At 36.6% G+C, this 23381-nt stretch overlaps 1 long non-coding RNA gene across 2 annotated transcripts; it reads right to left on the bottom strand.

The window, feature by feature from the left end:
- Window positions 1-870: 870 nt before the first annotated feature.
- LOC105485453 (uncharacterized) lies at window positions 871-23102 on the bottom strand. 2 transcript variants are annotated; one of them, XR_989585.2, is made up of 5 exons: window positions 22987-23102; window positions 19567-19624; window positions 16587-16646; window positions 8590-8713; window positions 871-1099 (listed from the first exon to the last, which is right to left on the bottom strand). It is a non-coding gene; the product is annotated as an uncharacterized lncRNA (long non-coding RNA). The 2 variants fall into 2 exon arrangements; XR_989584.3 differs by lacking the exons at window positions 871-1099; window positions 8590-8713 and having other exon boundaries at window positions 16454-16646.
- Between the last annotated feature and the right edge of the window lie 279 nt (window positions 23103-23381).

Genomic DNA, 23381 nt, shown 5'->3' with positions numbered 1-23381 from the left:
CATTTGCATCCTGACAGATCTGAACTGCCCCCTGACTGAACTTTACTACCCATTACCCCCAATTTGAGGCCTTTTGCTCCACTGGTGTTATATTGGAAAGAAGAGCTGCCAGTCCCAAGGTCATAAAGAAGACCATACTGCTGGGAACAATAGGCTTCCTTCTCTACACTCTTTTCTTGTTTCTATTTCAAACTGTCCCCCTGGCCAAATGCTTCCCAACTATTGCAACCAGCCTTGCAATCAGATCATGACAAAATGCTGCTGGCTGGGATAGGCACATAGAAGCCCTTTAACTCTTTTCTGTCTGCGATTTGAAATTTATACTTGCCACCTCAGAAGAAGAAAATTTGCCTTTTAATTATACTACAAGGTAGAGTAAGATAAGCATCATTAAGAAAAGTACAAAATGCTTCAAGAGCACAGATCTCACGGGCTCTCAAGGCACCCACACCTGCCTCCTCTCAATGTCTTTCCTTAGCCATTTGACAAGGAGTTTTAGCAAAGAGACCCTGACAAACTGCCAATAATCTCTTATTTGTTATCTACCTGTTTTGCTTACCGAAGCAGCTAGTCTATTCCCGTTCCCTTTTCCTTTGGGGAAAAGCTATAGTTTGATAAATGCTAAGCCTCTACCATGATTCTGTGCATGAAGGAAATAAAAGGCTGGCTAGAAATTTCCTGGATTCTTCATCTGGGTCAAGCTTTGTGATAAAGCTTATGCCATAAACCAAATGGCTATTTTTATAATGACAATTCTTGGAAGGTAGAAGGCAGGGAGGTAGGGAGGTGGCAAACTCAGCAACTAATCATGATCATTACAATTCAAAGATGTAAAGACCTTTCTGACCAACATATATCCATTCAGTTCCCAGTTCCAGGTGGAGGATGTGCTTGGAGGGGTCGACACTTGTGGGGGTGTGCAGACCTAGCTGTCTTCATGGTAACTTGATGGAACACCATTGTTTATGTTAATAATTTATGAACCCAGTGTATTTGAAACTAAGGGAGAACTTAATATCTTATCAGTTGATATCCTCCAGTTTCAGAGTGTTGTGCTAGCCAGTTCAGAATGTGTCTTCCAACAGCTTCTTGTTTTCCTCTGGAAATTAGAAGCAATTTTATTCACGTCAACATTTACCTTTGGCCAGTTTCTAGGTCAAAGTTGTTAACTTTGTCAAAAATATCGGTTCATGTCCATTTTAATTCCTTTTTAAAATGTCTTTTTAATATATCTAATGAAATAAAATCATCTACCTTTAAATTATTAGTATCACAGTATTCCTTACAAGTACCTTTAGTATAAAAATGAATTATTATTATTATGTCCAATAGTGTAGATCTTACAACGTACATGTAAAAGCTTAAATATCTCCCAAGCAGATCAAGCTCATTGTGGTCAAAACCAAACCCAAAATGTGTTCTTCCACTAGTGTTTCTTGATCCATAATTTCACTTCCTCTATCTTATTGCTTATGCAAGAAGTTTATAAAGCATCCTCACTTTTCCCTCTCTATCTCACACCCCTCACCACAACATTAATCATCAGGGTCCATTGATACGATTGTCCAAAATCTCTTCATTATAAACTTCTCACCATCCTTCCTGCCACAAGCTTGTTCAATCAATTATAATCACAAGACCTACTAGCTCATCCTCCCAATCCTCTTTGTCACTTGTCTAATTTATTCTCTAAACTGCAAGCAAAGTTAATCTTAGGAAATCTCAAATCTTTTATTTCACTCCCTACTTAAAATTCTTTCATGGTTTTCTCCATCACTTATGATCATTGTTTAACGTGAGCTGGTAGGCTCGGCGTGACCTGAACCCTGTCTCCTCTTTGTCTCTGCACCAGCCATTTATCCCCTTGCTCTCATGTCTTGGCCACACTGACTGGCCCAAGCTCTTATCCACCTCAGGACATTTCCATGCACTGTTCATTGCCTGGATCACCCTTTAATTTTAACTAAGCTAACTAACTTTAATTCATCCTATAGATAACAGCTAAAATGTTATTCATCCAGGGACTAATTTCCTCCCCATCCATCCTACCCATAAACATACTTTTAATTAGGCCCCACAGTTCTGCTTCCAAAGTACCCACAATTATTACTTCATAGGTCAATTCACAACAGTAATAACTTGTTTAATATTCGTGTTCCTTGCTATAATGACAGCAGATAAACTTAATCCACTAATCCAGGTGTGCAAGAAATAAGGCACTGTTTTGTTTTGTTTTTTTTCAAAATTAACTTAAATCTAATCCCTGCTTAATCAGCTTAAATCTAAATCCCACCAATCTGGAGAGAGTTTTAATCCCAGTGATTACCGGGCTCCACCTCTCCCATTTGCTTAGTGCCATGAACAATCTGAGTGGTATGTCTTACTCTGTCCTAAAGCACTGCACTACAGAGGTCCGTCCTGTTTGTGGTTCTCACTGGTTTCTTCAGAGAAGCCCATTTTCCATTCTCACATTTTCTTTCCTAGCACCTCTCAGCTCTGTTCTATGCTTGGGGTCTGGGAATGTTTTCTGGGAGTGGGCATTCCATGGCTTGAGAACAGCCTTTCTGGATGTTACTTCTAGGTTGCCATTGCCCAAAGACGCTGCCAAGGAAACAGGGCAGGGCTATTCTACTTGTGGGCCCAGCAGTCTCTGCCCCCACCCCAGTCCGAGGCCTCTCCAATCTTCCTTGGAGACCCTAAAGATGACACTCCTATTCTCGCTTCTCCACTTGCAGTGAGTATAGTCTTTTCGAAAAAGCAGAAAGGTTGCTTTTAAAAAGTTTCTACCTTCCATTCTGCAAATGTCTTTGAAGCAAAAAACAAAAGTTATCTGCTTAAACTAAGAAGAAACAGAAACATACAGCAGAAAAAAAAAAACAAATGAATGTCTAGAGACAATTCATGTGGGCAGCACTTGCTCAAATAATGTGCCCAACATTTACGTATATTGAAAGAACGACTGGATTTGAATTAACTCACAATCCTATTAATATGTTTGACATGTCTTTGCATATGTTGACAGGCCTGTATACATGTATAGAGAATTTTATAGAGAAGGAGAAAGAGAAATGTGAGCTGATATTTATGGCCAGCAGAAGAGCAGCCTTTCTGCTTCTTGTCCTGCCTATCATAGGACCACATCTAGTTTCAGCTCCATGTCAGCTCCATGTCAGCTGTGTACTGCAGACACCACCACCATCGGCTTGGCAAAATAAGAGAAAAATAAATATTCTCGCTATATGACATGAATCCCAGTACGCCTTTTCCACAGGCTAATAATTGTCTGTCTTCCCCTATAAGGTGGACAGGGAGTGTAAATGTTTGGAAGGTAGAACAAGACTGAATTTGACCTTTTACCACACGTGAAGTAGAATTGAGAGTTTTAGGTACACTCAGAGTGTAAATCAAGCAAGCTGTAATAGAATCACACACTACAGTGTTTAGATAACCTTCCTTTCAAATAGAAAAAACACATTTCCACTTCTCCATTCCGAAGCTGAGATACATTTTGAAAAATGAGAGATCTATTAGCCTTCTTTATAAAGGGGAAAGAGGAAGAGAAAAAGGTTTTCGGCTGAATTTCTTCTTATTTTTGCAGGAGACATCCAGCAATTGTACAGTGCTTACAGAAATTTCATGCAACTCTCTAAGGCTACATATTGTCTAATATACGGTTGATACTTAAGAATATCAAATAAAAAAATCATTTCTTAGGAACTGGGCTCTCTTTCAGCTTGAACATTTGGATTTTGCAAAATGTATTTATACCTCCCGGCGCTGAAGTCGATCTGGACTTTGGCAAGTTACCTGTCCTACGGAACTGGCTCTTTTAAGAACAAGCCCCCAGCTCCAGGAAGCACATTTGCTCAAATGTAAGCGGGCTGCAATTCAAGCAATTTGCTCCCTAACCACCTTGTAACAATCTTGTTTCTGATTCTGTGTTCCTTCTCCAGCTCCCCTCCTACTTTGGCCCTGAAGATTGTGAAGATTGAAGCACGATTTTATCTGCACTTCAGAAATCCTTTTCATATCCCATTTCTGGCTAGCGTGCTGCCTCCTAGACCACTAATTCCATGGACTGTTAATCTGTTAAAGGATTCCCCATCTTGCAACAGACTCATATTTGGCTTCCACAGATACCTCTGACCACTCATGGCCCCATTTTTAAATGAGACTTAGCCCCAATCCTAAACTGCCTGGATCAGATTGCTTCATCTCAGAATCCGAATCTTTATCAAAGAGTTCTGGTATTGTATTTCTAGTTCTAAAAGAATCCCAGGATAGCAAGACACAAGACTAGCCCACTATAGATACCTGGGCCATCATTCCTATCGAATTCATTTCAATCATTGGGAAAGTCAAGTTCTTAAACCAAGATATTCAGTCTTCTTTAAGCAGATGCCTTCATTTAATAGTTGAGGTAGCAAAGTATCATTCTTTTGTGGCACGAACTCCAAAGACTAGCAGGAAAAATGCTGATACCCTTTTATTCTAAGGATGTAGAATACACGTTATTTAGGTGCTCAGCTAGACATATGCATCCAGAAGCATTAGATTTAATGACACAGTCAACACGTAGAGGCACATCTCCACTCTCCTCATGATAAGAAAGCATGCTTTCTGGTGTTACAGAAGCTGTTTCTTGACACATTACTGCAGGGAAATGCCCCCGAATTGCAATTACCAAGTGAAAGCCACATCACATAAGCTATCTGACAAATGAGGAGAAAATCAGGTCACAGAGCATTACTGGAGAGAAAAATAACATCAAAGTACTCAACCATAAAATTATAGCTGAGAATGCTGTCATAAGTCAGCACCTCTAATGAAAACAGCAAGTCTAGCAATTGTTGCTCAGGTACCCGAAAGGCAATGTTCTACAAGAGGGATGGTCACCCAGAACATCAGTGCTCTCTTTCAGGTGGCTGGTCCCCAGCCTCACCTTCTTCTACCCAATTTGGACCACCTGACCCCACCTTTAGCTTCAGCACTGTTACATCATCAGAAACCAAGCCTAGACTCAGCAATGAGGACTTTAAGAAATTCCTGAGCAATATTTGGATGTGACACTCATTCCAGGCCTGACCTCACCTCTCATAAGATGCACATTCATAATTATATCTGGATATTTTTCTTCTGCTCGCTCAAATTGTACAGTCTGGCTTTTGAAACCAGATGGGTTTAAGTTTTTTCAGTGAGGAAATTGTAATATCTGACTTCTTGCCTATAAAGTGTAGATAAAATATTTACTTGCAGAGTTGTTATGAGCATTCACTGAGATGATAAATGTGAATGGGTCTAGCACAGGGTCTAACACATGGTAAGTGCTAAGCCTGCTGCTTTTTAAAATTCCCATACTACAATTCTTGAGTTTCTTTTTCTGCTTTCAGTCTGATGTCTTATTTGTTGACATTATCAATAGCTTATCTCAAAAATTATAATTTTAGTTTTTTAAATTTTAATTCTAAAATTTATTTTTAATTTTAATTAAGCATATATTCTTCTGGACATGCACTCTAATACAGTAGCCACTAGACACATGTGGTTATTTAAATATAAATTTTAATTACTTATTTTAAACAATATTTAAAAATTCGGTGCCTCTATTGTACTAGCCAGATTTCCAGTGCCCAGTGGTCATGTGTGGCCAGTGACTATTATATTGGATAAAACAAATACAGAATATTGTCATCATGGCAAAAGTTCTTTTGACAGCTCTGGAAGAGACAAAATCTAAGGAATTTGCTAATATATGCTATTACTTTTCTCTGAAGTATTTAGTTACCTTTTCCTTAATGTATTAACAAATGAGACAGGAAGTTGTAGCCAGAGCAATCAGGCAAGAGAGAGAAATAAAAGGCATTCAATAGGAAAAGAAAAAGTCAACTATCTCTCTTCACTGATGGTATGATTCTATATATAGAAAACCCCAAAAATTCTGCCAAAAGGCTACTCGAACTAGTAAATTATATTAGTACAATTCAGAATACAAAAATCTATGTAACATATCTATACACCAATAATGTTCAGGTGGAAAGTCAAATCAAAAACATGATCACATTTACAATAACCACAAAGAAAATGAAATACTTAGGAATACAGCTAAGCAAGGAAGTGAAATATCTCTATAATGAGAACTACAAAGCACTGCTGAAAGAAATCAGAGATGATACAAATAAATGGAAAAGCATTCCACGCTCACAGATTGAAAAAATCAATGTCATTAAAATGGTAATACTGCACAAAACAACACTGGAGAGAGATTTAGTGACTTAACACTAACTATTCTTAGCAAATTAACAATGTCATTCCTGATAGAATTAGAAAAAACTACTCTAAAATCCGTATGAAACCAAAAAAAAAAAAAAGCCCCAATAGCCAAAGTAATCCTAAGCAAAATGTACAAAGCCAGAGGCATCACACTACTTCACTTCAAACTATATTATAATGATATAATAACCAGAATAGCATGGTATTGGTACAAAAACAGGCACGTAAACCAATGGAACACAATAGAAAACTTAGAAATAAAGCCATACACTCACAACCATCTGATCTTTAGGGAGGCAAACAAAAACAAGCCATGGGAAAAGTCCTCCTTATTCAATAGTGATGAAATAACTGGCTATTCATGTGTAGAAGAATGAAACTGGACCTTTACCTTTTACTATATACAAAAATTAACTACAGACAGTTAAAGATTTATGTGTAAGACATCAAACTACAAAAATCCTAGAAGAAACCCTAGGAAATACCCTTCTGAACATCAGTCTTGGCAAATAATTTTTGGTTAAGTTACCAAAAGCAATAGCAATACAAACAAAAATTGACAAGTGGAATCCAATTAAACTTATGAGATTCTGAACAGCAAAACAAACTATCAATAGAGTAAACAGACAGCCTACAGAATGGGAGAAAATGTCTGCAAACTATGCATCCAACAACAGTCTAATATCCAGAATCTATAGGAACTTAAAAAACAAATTACTCCATTTTTCAAAATGGGTGAAGGACATGAACAGACACTTCTCAAAAGAAGACATACAAGTGACCAACAAACATATGAAAAAAATGCTCATTATCACTAATCATCAGAGAAGTGTAAATCAAAACCACAATGAGCTACCATCTCCTACCAGTCAAAATATCTATTATCAAAAAGTCCAAAAGCAACAGATGCTAGTGAGCTTGTGGCGAAAAAGGGAATGTTTATACCATTGATGGGATTGTAAATTAGTTCAGCCATTGTGGAAAGCGGTTTAGAGATTTCTCAAAGAACTTAAAACAGAGCTACCATTCGACCCAGCAATCTCATTACTGAGATATACCCAAAGGAAAAGAGATCATTATGCCAAAAAAGACACATGCACTCATATGTTCATCAATGCACTATTTACAATAGCAAAGACCTAGAATCAAACTAAGTGCCCAACAATGGTGGATTGGATAAAGACAATGTGGTACATGTACACCATGGAATACTATGCAGCCATAAAAAGGAATGAAATCATGTCCTTTGTAGAACCATGGATGGAGCTAAAGGCTATAACTCTAAGCGAACTAATGCAGGAACAGAAAACCAAATACTACATGTTCTCACTTAACAAATGAGAGCTAAACATTGAGCGCATATGAACATAAACATGGGAATAACAAACACAATGGACTACTAAAGAGGGGAGAGACAGAGGGAGGCATGGGTTGAAAAACTACCTATTGGGTACTATGCTCCTACTTGAGTGCAATATAACCACATAACAAACTTGCACATGTACCCCTTGTATCTAAAATCAAAGTTGAATTTTTAAAAATGAGACAAATGGTCCAGAGGCCATCTGCTTCTACAACTCAGGTTTTTAAACTAAAAATTGTTCATACTTCCTGTGGTCATATGAAAAACAAATCTTCTATTCTCAGTTTAGGAAACCAGTGTATAAGAGGAATTAACTTGGGACTTAACTGACCTTTAGAAATGTAAATCACATTAAATGTCCTTGGAAGATTTTCAAATATTTTCCCTCAAAAATTTAAGAGTGAGCTAAATCTTCCCAAAGATTGGGTCTCAGAACAGTGCCAATGTCTAATACTTTAGGTACAATTTAATAGAATCCATATTGACTCAGAATAAATCTTTGTTCCAAACTCTTTAAATTATATGATTCTTTGATACTTTGAAGTGAAGCAGACTAGACAAAGCACTCACAGGTTTCCCAACTTTACTGCTGGTATCTTTCTGTTGCTACCTCCAAAAGGTCATGTTCTGACCTTCAAAAAGCTTTCCCTTTTACTTCTCTGGGAACCCTTTCTCCAGAGCAGCCACCAGCTTAGAGTGCAAATCTACCCCATTTAATGGAGAAGATGGTGTGGCATGAAATATAATATTTGCCATTATTCACTATTAGTTCATTCAATCAGCAAATATTATTGAGTACCTGATATGTTCCAGACCCTTGGCTAAATGCTGGGGATATGGTGATAAACAAAATAAACATGACCCTTCTTCTGTGGTGCTTATGGATGAATATAATAGCTCAGTTCGACTTAGATGAATAAAATTATATGACATATTAAGTTGTTTTATTTTCTTACCTTCAGACTAACTGATTTGTTCTTCTGTAGCCATGTTCAGAGGAAGGAACACTGTTCTACAAGCATCTCCATATTCAAGTCAAAATTACATTCTCCAAAGACACCCAATCCTGGTCTTACTCAACTAGCCACCAATTTGGGCTAAGTCACCAAGATGGCAAATATCTCATAAACCAAATTACTTGGTGTAGGTGTCTGAATTATTCTGAGAAGCTGTACTGAGAAGGGCACTGAGGCTACATTTAAGTGAGACTGGAGAAAGTGTTGTGGTCTACTAGCAATATCTTTCCATGGGCTCAAGAAATTAGAGTATGACAAATATGCTCAGTTATTTGCATTACTTGGGAGAAAACTCCGAGGTGATGTGGAGAGGTGTAATTCCAGATTAGGAAAGCAGGCAAGGGCCAAGGCATAGAAGCATGGAAAAGTATGACTTGTTCCTCAAAAGGCAAGTGGTCCAGGTGAATGGAATGCCGGGTGGGTGGAGATATGAGAAAAGGGCCAGTGAGGATGTTTGGGCCCAGACTATGGATGACCTTGAATATCAGCCATCAAGTTCAGATGATTTGTCTGTGAAATTATCATGTGGTTACCAAATTTTGGTGATTCCCAATCCGAATCAAAGTCACATTCTTTCTGCTACTGGTTTTTCTGTAATAAAAAGCTCTCTTTCTCCTCTAAACTTCCTTCTAACCAAGGCATCTGTTCACACATAAATTATCTCGTTATCATTAAAGTTAACATTCTTAAAATTCAACTCTAAATTGGATGGGCTCTATATTTACGGAGAACTAAATTTCAGAATAACCAATAAAACAAGGTCAGTTATGTAATTAGATTGCTGACATAAAGTCCTACCCAAGCTCTTTATGAGAACTATGTTAAGATAGATACTTATAGCTCAGCATGTGCTTTTCTTACTCAAAGTAGAATATGTATTTAGTGCACAAAGGATAGAATAATAAAACAGTACGATAAAATCCTGTTCTCTCCAAATGTTTAATTTCTAGTTTCTATGACATAAATACCTAAATATTCCCTGAATGATTATGCAAAAATAAAATCTCTTTTCCCCCCACCAACATATCTATGTATGTGTGTGTGTACATGTGTGTATGTGTGTGTAGGCTAAAGATAAGAGAGTAGAAACTAGCTATGAAATTACCAGTGAACAATTTACTGCAATGTCTAGCATATCATTCTTATAACTGTAAAATTACTTAATGTACTGAAGTGTTAAGTTATATAATGCCTACAATTTATATAGTAGAGGTCTGTTCATCTTTAAAAACGCATACACTGTATGAAGAGGATAATAGTACTTATAGATTTCAAATTGAAAGGCAAATGAAAAAATAGACTCATGGAAAAAATAATGGCTCAAATTTATTCTGTCAAACAATATTCTCAGGATACAGAATGCAGTCTAAAGAACTGAATATTTGTCTATCTCTGCCCCCTTGTGGTGGTATGTGCCTCTCAGGTAAGGTAAGCAAATTTTTGCAGAAGGAAATCAAACACTTCAGGTTTGAAAACAGACATAAGAAAGAGTAAAAATAGAAGTAAATTATTATATTTAACACGGAACAGAATAATTTTACTTCCATCGGTGTGTGTATACTTAATATAATATCTGTGGTTAAATTTTAAGAGCTACTGGACCAGAATAGTTACAAATGTGAAATGCTAAATTCGCCTGAGACAGAAACAAATAGCAAAATTATGGTTAACTTTTATTTTAGATCTTTGAAGTGTTGTAATGGTAATTACACAGAGATACGTTTTACCCAGAAACTATGTAGGATTATATGATATATGTCATTCAACCACAATGATGAATGTGTATTGAAGACCTTCTATATGATGGACACTTGATTAGATCTCAGGGAAAAAGTCAGTACAGTCCTTGACCTCATGGATTCTATGCTTTATGAAGAGAAGAAGACAAGCTACAGATAATCACAATAAAAAATTACAATCTCAAGGTAATGTGTGAAGGAAGAGAATATGGTTCTCTTATATATAACTAATAATATATTTATTATTCTATTAATAATAATAAATAAATATTAATATATTTATTTATTAGAGCTAATAAAAGAAACAGATCTAGCATGGGAGGCTAAAAGGAAGGCAAGAGTGAGAGAGGCTGTGAATATATGCAGGCAGGGAGTATATGGTAATTGTCTGTCTGCTCAATTATGCTGTGAACCTAAAGCTGCTCTAAATAACAAAGTCTATTTTTAACAAAGGAAGAAAAGCAAGAGGGAAAAAGAGGCACAGCGTGCTGGGATAGGCAGGAGAAGGGATGCACTAGAAGGTATACAAACAAAGCTCTGGGCCAAACAGTGGCAGAGCACATTCCAGGGCCTTACAGTCAGTGGCTGGAGCCCAGAGAGGGAGAAAGGTCCCAGGAACATGGAAAGGTGTTCAGAAGCCAAAGCTTGCACAACCATCTAGGTCATATAATGAATTTAGGTCTTTGGGAGTAATAGGGAGCTATTGAAAGGTTTCAAAGAGTAGGGCAATATAATCTGTATTTTAGAAATATATTTTAAATTTCTTAAAATAAAATTTTAAATGAGGATAAAAGAAGACCAAAGAATATACTACTTTAATTAAATGTCTGATACGGTTTGGCTCTGTGTCCCCACTCAAATCTCATCTTGTAGCTCCCATGATTCCCATGTGTTGTGGGAGGTACCCAGTGGGAGATGATTGAATCATGGGAGTGTGTGTTTCCTGTGCTCTTCTCGTGATAGTGACTAGGTCTCACGAGATCTGATGGTTTTAAAAATGGGAGTTTTCCCACACAAGCTCTCTCTTTTTGCCTGTTGCCATCCATGTAAGATGTAACTTGCTCCTTCTTCCCTTCTGCCATGATTGTGAGGCTTCCCCAACCACATGGAACTGTGAGTTCTCCATTAAAATTATTTTCTTTGTAAATTGCCCAGTCTTGGGTATGTCTTTATCAGCAACGTTAAAACGGACTAATACAATGTCCATTCATACATGTGGTGAATGCTTACTAGGTGACAGCCTTTGTTCTAAGCTTTTAAGTTTAAAAATGTAATGTTCACAATTCCAAAATGCAGACAATAGACTATAATAGGAGTTTCAACAAAAGATAATGGTACCTTGGACTAGAAGCAGGGTAATGGAAATGAATGGACATTTGAAAACATCTAGAATAACTAGTGACGGGTTGATTCCTTGTTTCTGGCTTATGCTACTGGAAGGATGGTGGCCATATCCTAAAAAGAGAATCCTATGACTCAGGCCTGTACTCCCAGAACTTGAGAGGCCAAGATGGGTGGATCATCTGAGGTCAGGAGTTTGAGACAAGCCTGACCAATATGGTGAAATCTCATCTCTACTAAAAATAGAAAAATTAGCCGGACATGTTTGCAGGTGCCTGTAGTCCCAGCTACTCAGGAGACTGAGGCAGGAGAATCTCTTGAACTCAGAGGTAGAGGTTGCAATGAGCTGAGACGGTACCAATGTACTCCAGCCTGGGCAATAAAGCGAGACTCTGTCAAAAAAAAAAAAAAAAAATTCTAAAGAAGAACAAGTTTGAAGAGTTGGGATGGCAGGGACCAGAAGAGAAGCATATACCTACATTCAGTCTTGGAAACACTGAATTTGAAGAATTTCTGAGACACCTAAGAGCAGATATGGGCCAGGTCTAGGAGGGAAGAAAAGGTCAAGCCAGAGAAGCTTAAGAAACCTGTTATAAAAGAATAAATGACTATCACTTAAGAAGACTGCTGATCATCTCAGGGGGAAAAGAAACTTCAATTTCACAGAAGAAGTTATGGAAATTGGAGAAGTTGGGAGTTTGGGAAATTTGCTGGTGGCAAATAAGCAGGGAAAAATCACTAAAAATCAGTTCACTACATGGCTTATTTCCCGAAAACCAATCCATCAAACATAGTGACTTAACAAAAATAATCTTACACATTTTAAGAGAAATATTTTGATTTGATGACTGAATATAAAACAATACAGATGTCATAAGTAAAATCTTAAGTTTCACATAGAAATTACTCATTTATATTGATTTTTATTCCTTTTAAAATGTCATTTTTTATTGAGTCAACCTTTTAGCATTCATATGTTTTCATTTACAGTATCTTTAATCTATTTATGTTTTATCCATTTTTTGTATCTTTTTCATTTGGTCCATTGTGGTCATTTTTTTTTTCTTTTTTGTGTGTGTGCTTTCATAGAGAATCATTTGCAAATTACTACCAACCAAATCAAGATACCTTAATTGTTCCTTGATAGAAAACACATTTTTAGTTTCTTTTCTTTTTTTTTTTTTTTTTTTTTTTTTTTTTTGAGACAGTCTCGCTCTGTCACCCAGGCTGGAGTGCAGTGGCGCGATCTCAGCTCACCGCAAGCTCCGCCTCCCGGGTTCACGCCATTCTCCTGCCTCAGCTTCCCGAGTAGCTGGGACTACAGGCGCCCGCCACCTTGCCCGGCTAGTTTTTTGTATTTTTTAGTAGGGACGGGGTTTCACCGTGTTCGCCAGGATGGTCTCGATCTCCTGACCTCGTGATCCGCACGTCTCCGCCTCCCAAAGTGCTGGGATTACAGGCTTGAGCCACCGCGCCCAGCCCACATTTTTAGTTTCATGTGAGATGTGACGGTTTAAGCTAATTCTGATTCTTTTGAATGAATTTAAATTTTAATTCTAAATTTTATTTAATTAAAAATTTTTCTTTCATTAAATTTTAATTTAAAATTCTGAAATTCTGATTTATTTTAGTGCTGTGAATTTAAATTTAAAGTTCAATCTCCTAATTAAAGTTTAATTTAATCTTAAACTATAAATACTAGAGATATAAAAGGAAAGCTGGTTTGCTTTGAGGAAGTGGCAAAAGAATAAGGAAAACATATAAAGTTTACCAAAATAGGAAATGACATTCAGAGATAACTGAAACTATATCTGAGGTAGATAAGAAGTCCCATTACATATAAAATAACCCCCTCAAAGAAAAAAAAAGCTGAAAAACAGCTTTTGCCTTGAGAAATTTTAAAAATAAAACTGATTCTTTAGCATTTACAGATTTTTTTTGCCAGGTTCTCAGGTTGGGTTTAACCTTAAAAAGTTAATATCCAGAAAATCATATTTCATCATTGGGGACCAAATTTAAACATCCTAATCACTTTAACTATTACAACTATTTGGGATAAACTAATTCATTTGGTGAATGACCATTCAGTGAACTGTTTCTTTAGCAGATATATTTTTAAATTAGGAAGGATCCAATTCACTGTCACAAAAACAGCCTTTCCTTTCCCAAGACTGCCACAAGTCTAGAAGGGGAGATTAACAGGCATAGACTTAAAAACTTTTTATAAATATTAAGAAATGAGCCAAGTGCAGGGCACTCTATAGTAGCATAGGAGGGAGGGTAGGTGAGCAGCCAGCTTGACCTCAGGAAATTTCCCAAGATTCACACTGGTAATGACAATATAGCTGATTATTGAAAGAGTTTTCCAACCAGAAAAGGAAGAAAAAGACAACATCATTTCTCAAAGCATGAAAGGGCATGCTATTTTCTGAGAATGGCAAATAATATTGCATCAGCTTTTGATGCACAGGAGGCATGAATAATGGCAATTGGTAGTAAATGATGATTAAAAAAAGCCTATCACGTACATTTAGGAAGTATATTTAGGAAATAAAATTTTGCATTATTATCAAGACTTAGAACTTGACTGCATTTAGCAGATGAATGAAAATGCAGATCCCAAGATGATGTGCAATTTCTAATTTGGACAAATAGATAAATTCCTGAGACAGAGGAGTTCAAAGGAAGAAATGTTAGAAGGAAAGATTTTAGAGGGAGAAATTATAAGTACAGTTTTATATATGTTAAATGTGAGGTGCTTATGTGGGATCTAAATTTAGAATTTCAACTTGAAATTCATGAAACGAATATGGAATTCAAAAGAGATGTGCAGATGAGATTTTCAAAAGACTAGGAATGAGTAGCATATATAGCAATTGAAACTATAGGAGTAAAAGATATTATAAGCAGAATATTTAATGTTAAAAAAAAAATTTTAGAGATAGAACCCTGAGGGACACTAGCACTCAAGGAACTGTCAGAAGAAAGAGTCCCTAAAGTTAGACTGAGAAAGAGTGGCTAGAAAAGTAGTGTGGCATGTAACGAACTCTCCTCTAGTGTTCTGAGGAAGAGAGAGTGGTACAGAACTAAATATTTCAGAAAGGTTGAATGATAATCCAAACCAGGAAGCCTCCAGTGGATGTGTTACTAGAAAACAGAGGCATTTCATTGGATTGGTGAGAGCAGAGGGCTTGAAGAGTGAAGGTCAGGAAGTTGAGACAGAAAGTGAAGATAATGAAGAAGGAAGTCAAGTTTCACGGAATCGTTTTTCTCAAGATTGTAGGGATATGTTCACGTTTAAAATGCAGATAAAAAGTGAAAATAGAATGAGAGAGTTTGAAGATCTACTTGCTTTTTGAGCAAACTGCTTAATTTTTCTCCTCCCAATTCTTTAATCTGAAATATGGGGATATGAAACAATGTCTACATCATGAGATCTAATTGTATAATCCGTGCAGAGCTTTGCATATTACCTGGTATATGCTAATTACTTAATAAATACTGGCTAATATTAAATAGCAGAAAGAATAGTATTGAAACAGGAGAAAGGGAAGAGAATGTGGATTTGGATCCATGTCTGTGTGTACATTCAGCATTGGGAGATGTACAGAGTTTCAATCTCATAATCACTATCTCTCTGTCAAGAAAGAGGGGTAGTGGATTCAGAAGTTTCTGAAGTGAATTAAAAGGATTATATTTGGTAGTGGATTCAGAAGTTTCTGAAGGGAATTAAAAGGATTGTATTTCTCATATCTATATGAAGAAGGAAGGAAGGGAATAGACTAAAAATTATCATATCTCTTTTATGAGTCATGAATTAAAATAAGTGTTTTGTTTATATTATCTCATTTAGTTCTCAAAGTAAGGTAGTTATTATTCCCATTTCACAGATACACAAACTGAGGTTTCTGTATCAAAGTATTCTGTGGTAACAATAGACTCAAACAATGACTCAACATGGTATAAGTTTATTGCTTGCTCTTCAAACAGTCTAGTAGAGTAATAGGGCTCCTTCTCCATAGTCACTGAAGAACTCAAGTCGATAAAATGCTCTGCCACTTTCAACAATATGGCTTCCAAGCTTGGCACAGTCTTCTCCAGCCGGGTGGAAACTAGGAAGGGTTTTCTTTTTTTTTTTTTTAATCTTCATTGTTGTATTTGGCTTGTTTATTTGTTTGTTCGTTGACCAGAAAAATGATATGGGCCAGACATAGAAGAAATACTCATAAGTTCTGTTCATATTCTCTGACTAGAAATTAGCCACATGCTACAAGTAACAGTCTCTGCCAGTTTGTTTATTTGTTCGAGGAAGCTTGAGAGCAGGGAAGAAGATTATGAGTTTATTTTAGAAACATTGCATTAAAGTTTATATGTTCAAGTGGAATCTTACCTATAGAGGTACAGCTTCAGAGAGAACCTCAATGGAGTTTTGAGGAGAACCCTGAGGTGTAAAGCAAATAAGACCATCGAGCATTGAAATAAATAAGGTTGCCAAAAAAAATATTATACTAGCCATAGAATTGCAATATTTCCGCAGACAGCACTAAGAGAATCCCTATCTACTACCTAAAAAGCTAGTAAGGATAAAATGGGAAAATAGGCGTCGAAATTGCTAAGCAAATACACTAAATTACCATTCCAAAAACTATAGTAAAGAAAGAAGTAAGAATGGGTAATAATTGATAATACCTTGTGGTTTTCTTCAATCTTCTTTTATTTTCTATCAGTAAAAGCATTTGCTATGCAACTAAATGCCACTAGTAAATGAAACAATATTGCTCAAACTTATGTGGGCTATTTAGTAACCAAAAAAAAATTATTGGTGCTGCTGGCAACAAGCTGATAATCTATACTTACTTTTTCTATTGTGTGTGAATCATTTTTCTAATATATGTTCATGTCATATCTCTGTTAACTCTGTAAGCAAAAATGCAAAGCAAGTTAATAAACATTCCAACAAACAAAACTCATAGCCTTAATGGAAATAATGTACAACCCAACAAAATCATACAATTCTTGTAGAACAAACTCTTCCATGAATATCTAATATAGTAAAAAGAGCAAAAGACCTAGATTCTTGCTCTAGCCATGTAAATATCTGAATAATTTGAGGAAAGTCACTTTTCTTTGAAGGGCTTCACTTCTTCCATCAGTAAAATGACCCAAGTTTGAACTAGATTAGATTCAATTTACCAAACATTTATTGAACATCTATTGTTAAACTCTGTGCCAAGTACTGGGCATATAGAGATACTTAAGATACAATCCCTATGTTAAGCTTTTCAACGAAAGTTCTTTCTTTCCTGGGCACATGGATAACTAACTAAACTTTCAATCTTACTATCAAAAGATAAAACCTTATCGTTAGTTCTGCTCAATGAAATGTGAATAGCACATGTCTGTGTCAGTCCACGCTGAAGCAGTAGAAGCCCCTACTCAATTTCTACTTCTTCTGCCATGGAAATATGAGAACAGTCCTTGTATCGAGAAGGTAGAGCCTCAAGTTTGAAGTTGCCTAGATCCCTGAGTCACTGAACAGATCAGTAAACAGCTATCCTTGAGAGTTGCCCAGATCTGTGGCAGATTCTTGCATGAGTGAGATGTAAACTTTTTTTCTGATAACTAGCATTAACTGCAATAGAGTCTATCACACCTTGACAAAAGAGGCTAGTTAGAAGGTAGACATATGCAACATGGTATGCATTTCACTATGGGAAAAATATAGTGCCTTTGGCAGAGAAAATGAAAAGTGATTCATTATTTCTAAAGACATCAGGGAAGCTATCGTAAATTAAGAATGAGTGTGGCAGTTTAATGAAGGAACTGGAATATAACGTTGAGACACAAGAAAGACCGTCAAGGATGGAACCTTGGGGAACACTAACATCTACGATTTAGATAAAGACAAGTTGATAAAGAAAACTGAGAAGAGAAGACAAAGGAGCAGAAAGAAAACCAGAAAGAAATGGTCTTCTGGAAACCCAGAAAGGAAAGGAAAACATTCCAGGAGGAGTCAGAAATTGTCTGTAATGTCAATTGTAGGGAAGTCATGATCTGAAAAGAGGCCACTGGATTCAAAATTATGAAAACTTTAAAGATGATATGCAGACTATAGTGATTGGGAGACAAAAAGGTGGCAAAATATGCTTGTAGTAAACACACAGTAGCATTTATCAAAGTGTGTTTTGGAAAATATTTACTGCACAAAATTCTCCCCCAAAAGAGGGAGGGAGTTGACTGCCAAATACATCTGAGACATGCTGCTGCATACCATCTGCCTATAAGGGGATTTGGAAAATCTATTTGTGATTTCTCACCATGGGAGATAAGAAAAGGAAAAACAAAAAGTATTACTTTCTTACAAACTCACAACATCAAGTCAAGAAAACAAAGTAAACTCCTGGACTGCTCCACAAGTGTTGACCAATAAAGTTTAGTTTCTAATAGCACTAAATTTTGTTTAACTAAGAAAAAATAAACCCTTGAATGGGGACAAATTAGGTTAAATTTTTTAATTAGGTATGTCTTGAAAATAAAAGAATCCGTAAAGTGTGTTTTCCCTTCTCATATAGCACATTTGTGGTTTGCTAGCCTGAGCACAATTACAAGCTGCAGCCGATTTTTGCCACATTCCTTTTCTCTAATTTGTAAAATGGGGAAAAGAATAACACAGATTTCAAAGAGTTGTCTTGAGAAGTCAGTGAGATAAAACATGAAAGCACTTAGAATATTGCTTGACATATAGAGAATGCTCAATAAACATTAACTATGACCATTATTAAACTTTTTATATCTCCTTCAGCATCAAGCTGGCACACAGCAGAACTCAAATCATCTGGGCCCCTGATGATGTGTTGTTATTGACCCTTGGCAGTCAATGTAACATTCATGCATAATTTACACACTAAAAATCAAGAGTTGGCAGAGGAACTATTACATTTGGTTACTTCAATTTCAAGGGGAGATATCTGAACTTGAGAACTGTCAATCTAGCCATGATTTTAACAGAACTATCCTTGTGGGATCTGATCATTTAATCCACCTAATTGCATGAAAATAGAATAATTTAATGCATATTCCTAATTGGGGTTCACACCTAAACAAACACACATGTTCCTAAAAGAGTGTGCGGTGAGTCTGTGCTTTTCTGTCATTACTCCAACCATTGCATTAAATTGTTAAGAAACCTATTTTCTGAAAGGAAACTATAGGAAAATATCTAGCCATTTTCTTAATTAAAGAGCAATTCTTTAAATCTTACTGTGATTTTAAAACTTTAACATAAAGTCTTCTGCTCTGAGGAAAATTATATAGTTAGGCTGCCAAAGAATTCCCTCCCCAAGAATTTACACCATGTGATCATGTGGGCTGTGAGCATTCTGAAAGTTTTCCCCTCAGATCTCCCAGACAGAGCACTGCCTCTTCCTCCCACACAGTTTGGGGTTTGGGTTATGTTTTTTCCAAAAAAAAAGATATGAGAATTTAACTCATTTTTACTTTTAATGTCAGACTCATTCTGAGGCTATATACAGAATCCAGCATCAGCACAGAAAAAGTCATTTGAGTTTCCTCTTCCTCATATTGAAATAAAAAATAAATATCTAAAATTATCCATAACACATAGTTTTAAATTGAGTAGATGTAAAACGCTTGCTCTGAGAGCAGCACTGAATTCCCCTCAGAATGTCTTTAGAAGTGGGTTTTTATATGTCTGCCATCTGAGTTTTTTATATCCACATCCTTAGAAGGCATTTCATGCATTACCCAGTCTGTCCAGCAAGAAGTCCACATTAGCTTGTGGTAACTGTACTACCATGAGGAGAGCAATCAGCATTACCTCATTGCTATCTTCTGCCTCTTCCAAATTTACAGACTCTTCATCCATCTTCTGGAAGCTTCAAAGACAAAAAGTAGGCAAACTATCCACCTCTATTTCGATAATTCTACCACACATCTTTGTTTGCCAGGATACAAGAGGGTATTTTAGAAGACAAACATTGTGACAATCCAGTACCCTATTGTCACTTTGTAATGTTTTCATATTTCCATTGCATTCTTCCACCTGGCCACACCAGACATTGTTAACTAAGCTTCTTTTGTACTAACTTCATAGACACAAAACCAGTTACTATAAAGAATAGAGTATTGGTGCTGGGAAAATTGGCTAGCCATAAGTAGAAAGCTGAAACTGGATCCTTTCCTTACTCCTTATACGAAAATTAATTCAAGATGGATTAGAGACTTAAATGTTAGACCTAATACCATAAAAATCCTAGAGGAAAACCTAGGTAGTACCATTCAGGACATAGGCATGGGCAAAGACTTCATGTCTAAAACACCAAAAGCAACGGCAGCAAAAGCCAAAATGGACAAATGGGATCTCATTAAACTAAAGAGCTTCTGCACAGCAAAAGAAACTACCATCAGAGTGAACAGGCAACCTACAGAATGGGAGAACATTTTTGCAATCTACTCATCTGACAAAGGGCTAATATCCAGAACCTACAAAGAACTCAAACAAATTTACAAGAAAAAAACAAACAACCCCATCAAAAAGTGGGCAAAGGATATGAACAGACATTTCTCAAAAGAAGACATTCATACAGCCAACAGACACAAGAAAAAATGCTCATCATCACTGGCCATCAGAGAAATGCAAATCAAAACCACAATGAGATACCATCTCACACCAGTTAGAATGGCGATCATTAAAAAGTCAGGAAACAACAGGTGCTGGAGAGGATGTGGAGAAATAGGAACACTTTTACACTGTTGGTGGGATTGTAAACTAGTTCAACCATTATGGAAAACAGTATGGCGATTCCTCAAGGATCTAGAACTAGATGTACCATATGACCCAGCCATCCCATTACTGGGTATATACCCAAAGGATTATAAATTATGCTGCTATAAAGACACATGCACACGTACGTTTATTGTGGCACTATTCACAATAGCAAAGACTTGGAACCAACCCAAATGTCCATCAGTGACAGATTGGATTAAGAAAATGTGGCATATATACACCATGGAATACTATGCAGCCATCAAAAAGGATGAGTTTGTGTCCTTTGTAGGGACATGGATGCAGCTGGAAACCATCATTCTTAGCAAACTATCACAAGAACAGAAAACCAAACACCGCATGTTCTCACTGATAGGTGGGAACTGAACAATGAGATCACTTGGACTCAGGAAGGGGAACATCACACACCGGGGCCTATCATGGGGAGGGGGGAGGGGGAGGGGGGAGGGGGGAGGGATTGCATTGGGAGTTATACCTGATGTAAGTGACGAGTTGATGGTTGCAGCACACCAACAAGGCACAAGTATACATATGTAACAAACCTGCACGTTATGCACATGTACCCTACAACTTAAAGTATAATAATAATAAATAAATTAAAAAAAAAAAAAAGAATAGAGTAAGATCAATCATGTGCACCTGACTTTTCCCATCACTGCCTTCACTCTGCCAATTCCTCACTATTCTTCATCTCCTTAAGTATAACTTACTCAGGGAGACTTTCTCCCTACCCTCCTTCCTATCCCAACACACACCTGTCTAGATCAGGTCCTTCTATACCACACTCTGAGAAACACCCTAATTTTTCTTTTTCTTTGTGGCATTTGAAATGATTGTAATTTTAGGGTGATCTGTATAATTGTTTTTTACTGTTTCTCTCTCCTCCTAGACTGTTTACATGTCCATGGTTACTGCTCCATAAGTGTTTGTTGCATGAATGAATCCTTTGGGTAACACCTTTTATTAAAGAAACAAGTCTGATGAGATTATAGTCACGTTCAGATTTCTGTTATCAAACTGAGGCACAATGAGGAAGAAATAGAAATAGGCCATTATCACTTTGGCATTTAGAAAAGCATTTAATCCAAGCATAATTCATTTCATGAGCCTGGCCCTTTAAAATTTAAAATATAGCAAATAAACATACAATGATATTACCTTATCCTTGGGAACAATATTTTCCCCGTGTTATAGTTTTCTGTAACCGACACAGAACATCAAAATGTGGTATCTGCTTTTTCAGCAAATCATTTAATATACAAAGTACCATTGCAAAATAGCCTATTGAGGAAGATAAAAATTTACTACCATCTTCATTTGGCCTCCCTGACCAATCTCCTCTAATGGCTACTCTGTGTTATATTCCCCATGTTCTCTGCTGTTTATGTCTTTCCTGCTGCCTCTTTCGCTGCTTGGCTTCCCCTCTGTGCTTCACGCATTTTACCACTGGCATGCAATCCACTGAAGGATGTTCCCACAGAGATTTTCCACTCCGTGGAGGAGTCAGAGATTCACCATTAACCCCAAACTGGCCTACTGGCATTTACAGAACTGTCCAATAATGTCCCTCCTTGCCTCTCATCAGCTGGTGTATGTTCGGAAAATACAAGCAATTATGATATTGTCCTGAGGTAAACACGATTAGGAATCAAATCATTAGAGAAAAAAAAAATCCACAATAATGCTTTTTAAGCCAAATATAAATGATTTATTAAAAACAATCTATATTCATTTGTCAGACTGATTTCCAGAACTGAAAATCTCATGTAATGTTTCTATCCTTACCTAAAATGGTACTTAAAAGGCTATTTGAAATGTTATTTGTGATTACTAATTCTTATGGTCTTGCAGAAATCAAAACACCACATATAAATATAAGCAAGGGTAACAAGGCAGCTGTAAATGTTTTTCCTCTAAACAGATTCTCGAAAGTTCTTTTCACTGAAAAAAAAAATGCAAATGACTTCTGCTAGAAAATATTAATAAATCTGCATGCAAAATTTGATTCAGGAAATATTAGGTGTGTGGTATGTATGGCACTGGTAAAATGCAGAGATAAATAAATCCTCAACCTCTCTGTCCCTCAGTATCTTCACCTGCAAAATGGTAATAACAATAGTACTTACCTCAAGTATGTGTTGTAAGCATTAAATGAGTTAACATATATGAACACTTAGGGATGGGCCTGGCACCTAGTAAGTGTTCAGGAATGTTAGCTGTAATTTTTATTATTTACAATAATGAAGAACTTTTAGCCCCGGCATGTGAGACTTAAATGTAAACATAAAAATATGGACCCCACTGTGGTTGTTCCAGATGTTTTTAGTATTTTTTAAACCTCACTCGCCTTGAAAATGCATCTATATGAGTAGCACCTCCACCATACGTCTGATCAACATTGGACATCTCAGAGACTTGAAACCAAACCAATAAAATAAGGGCTAATAGTACCTCTTCATTCCCTCCACTCATTTCCAGAGAAAGCCGGGAAGATAGTTCTTTCTGTAGGAGACCAAGTTTCCAGCCCAATCTAATGCCTGGATCCCTTCTTGAATATTCTAAAGTGAACCTGAAAGACATCAGATAAACCCTAAAATAAAATTTGTTTGTTTCTTTTGGTTGTGTGTGTGTTTCTTTTGAAATCTATAAAATGGGGATAATTAAACAAAATGACAATATATAATAATATATAATGCTGTGGGCCAGACCTCGCTACAAGCAATTTCCATATATTAACTCATTTAATTCTCACTATAACCAATTATTGTTCTCAATTTACAAATGAAGAAGCTAAGGCACACAGTAGCTGGTCATATAGATGCATCTTGTCCAACATCACACAATTC

This window comes from Macaca nemestrina, chromosome 1 (assembly GCF_043159975.1).
Source record: "Macaca nemestrina isolate mMacNem1 chromosome 1, mMacNem.hap1, whole genome shotgun sequence".
Lineage (NCBI taxonomy): Eukaryota > Metazoa > Chordata > Mammalia > Primates > Cercopithecidae > Macaca > Macaca nemestrina.
The sequence above is the reverse complement of the archived record's forward strand: the minus strand, read 5'-3'. Positions and strand labels throughout refer to the sequence as shown.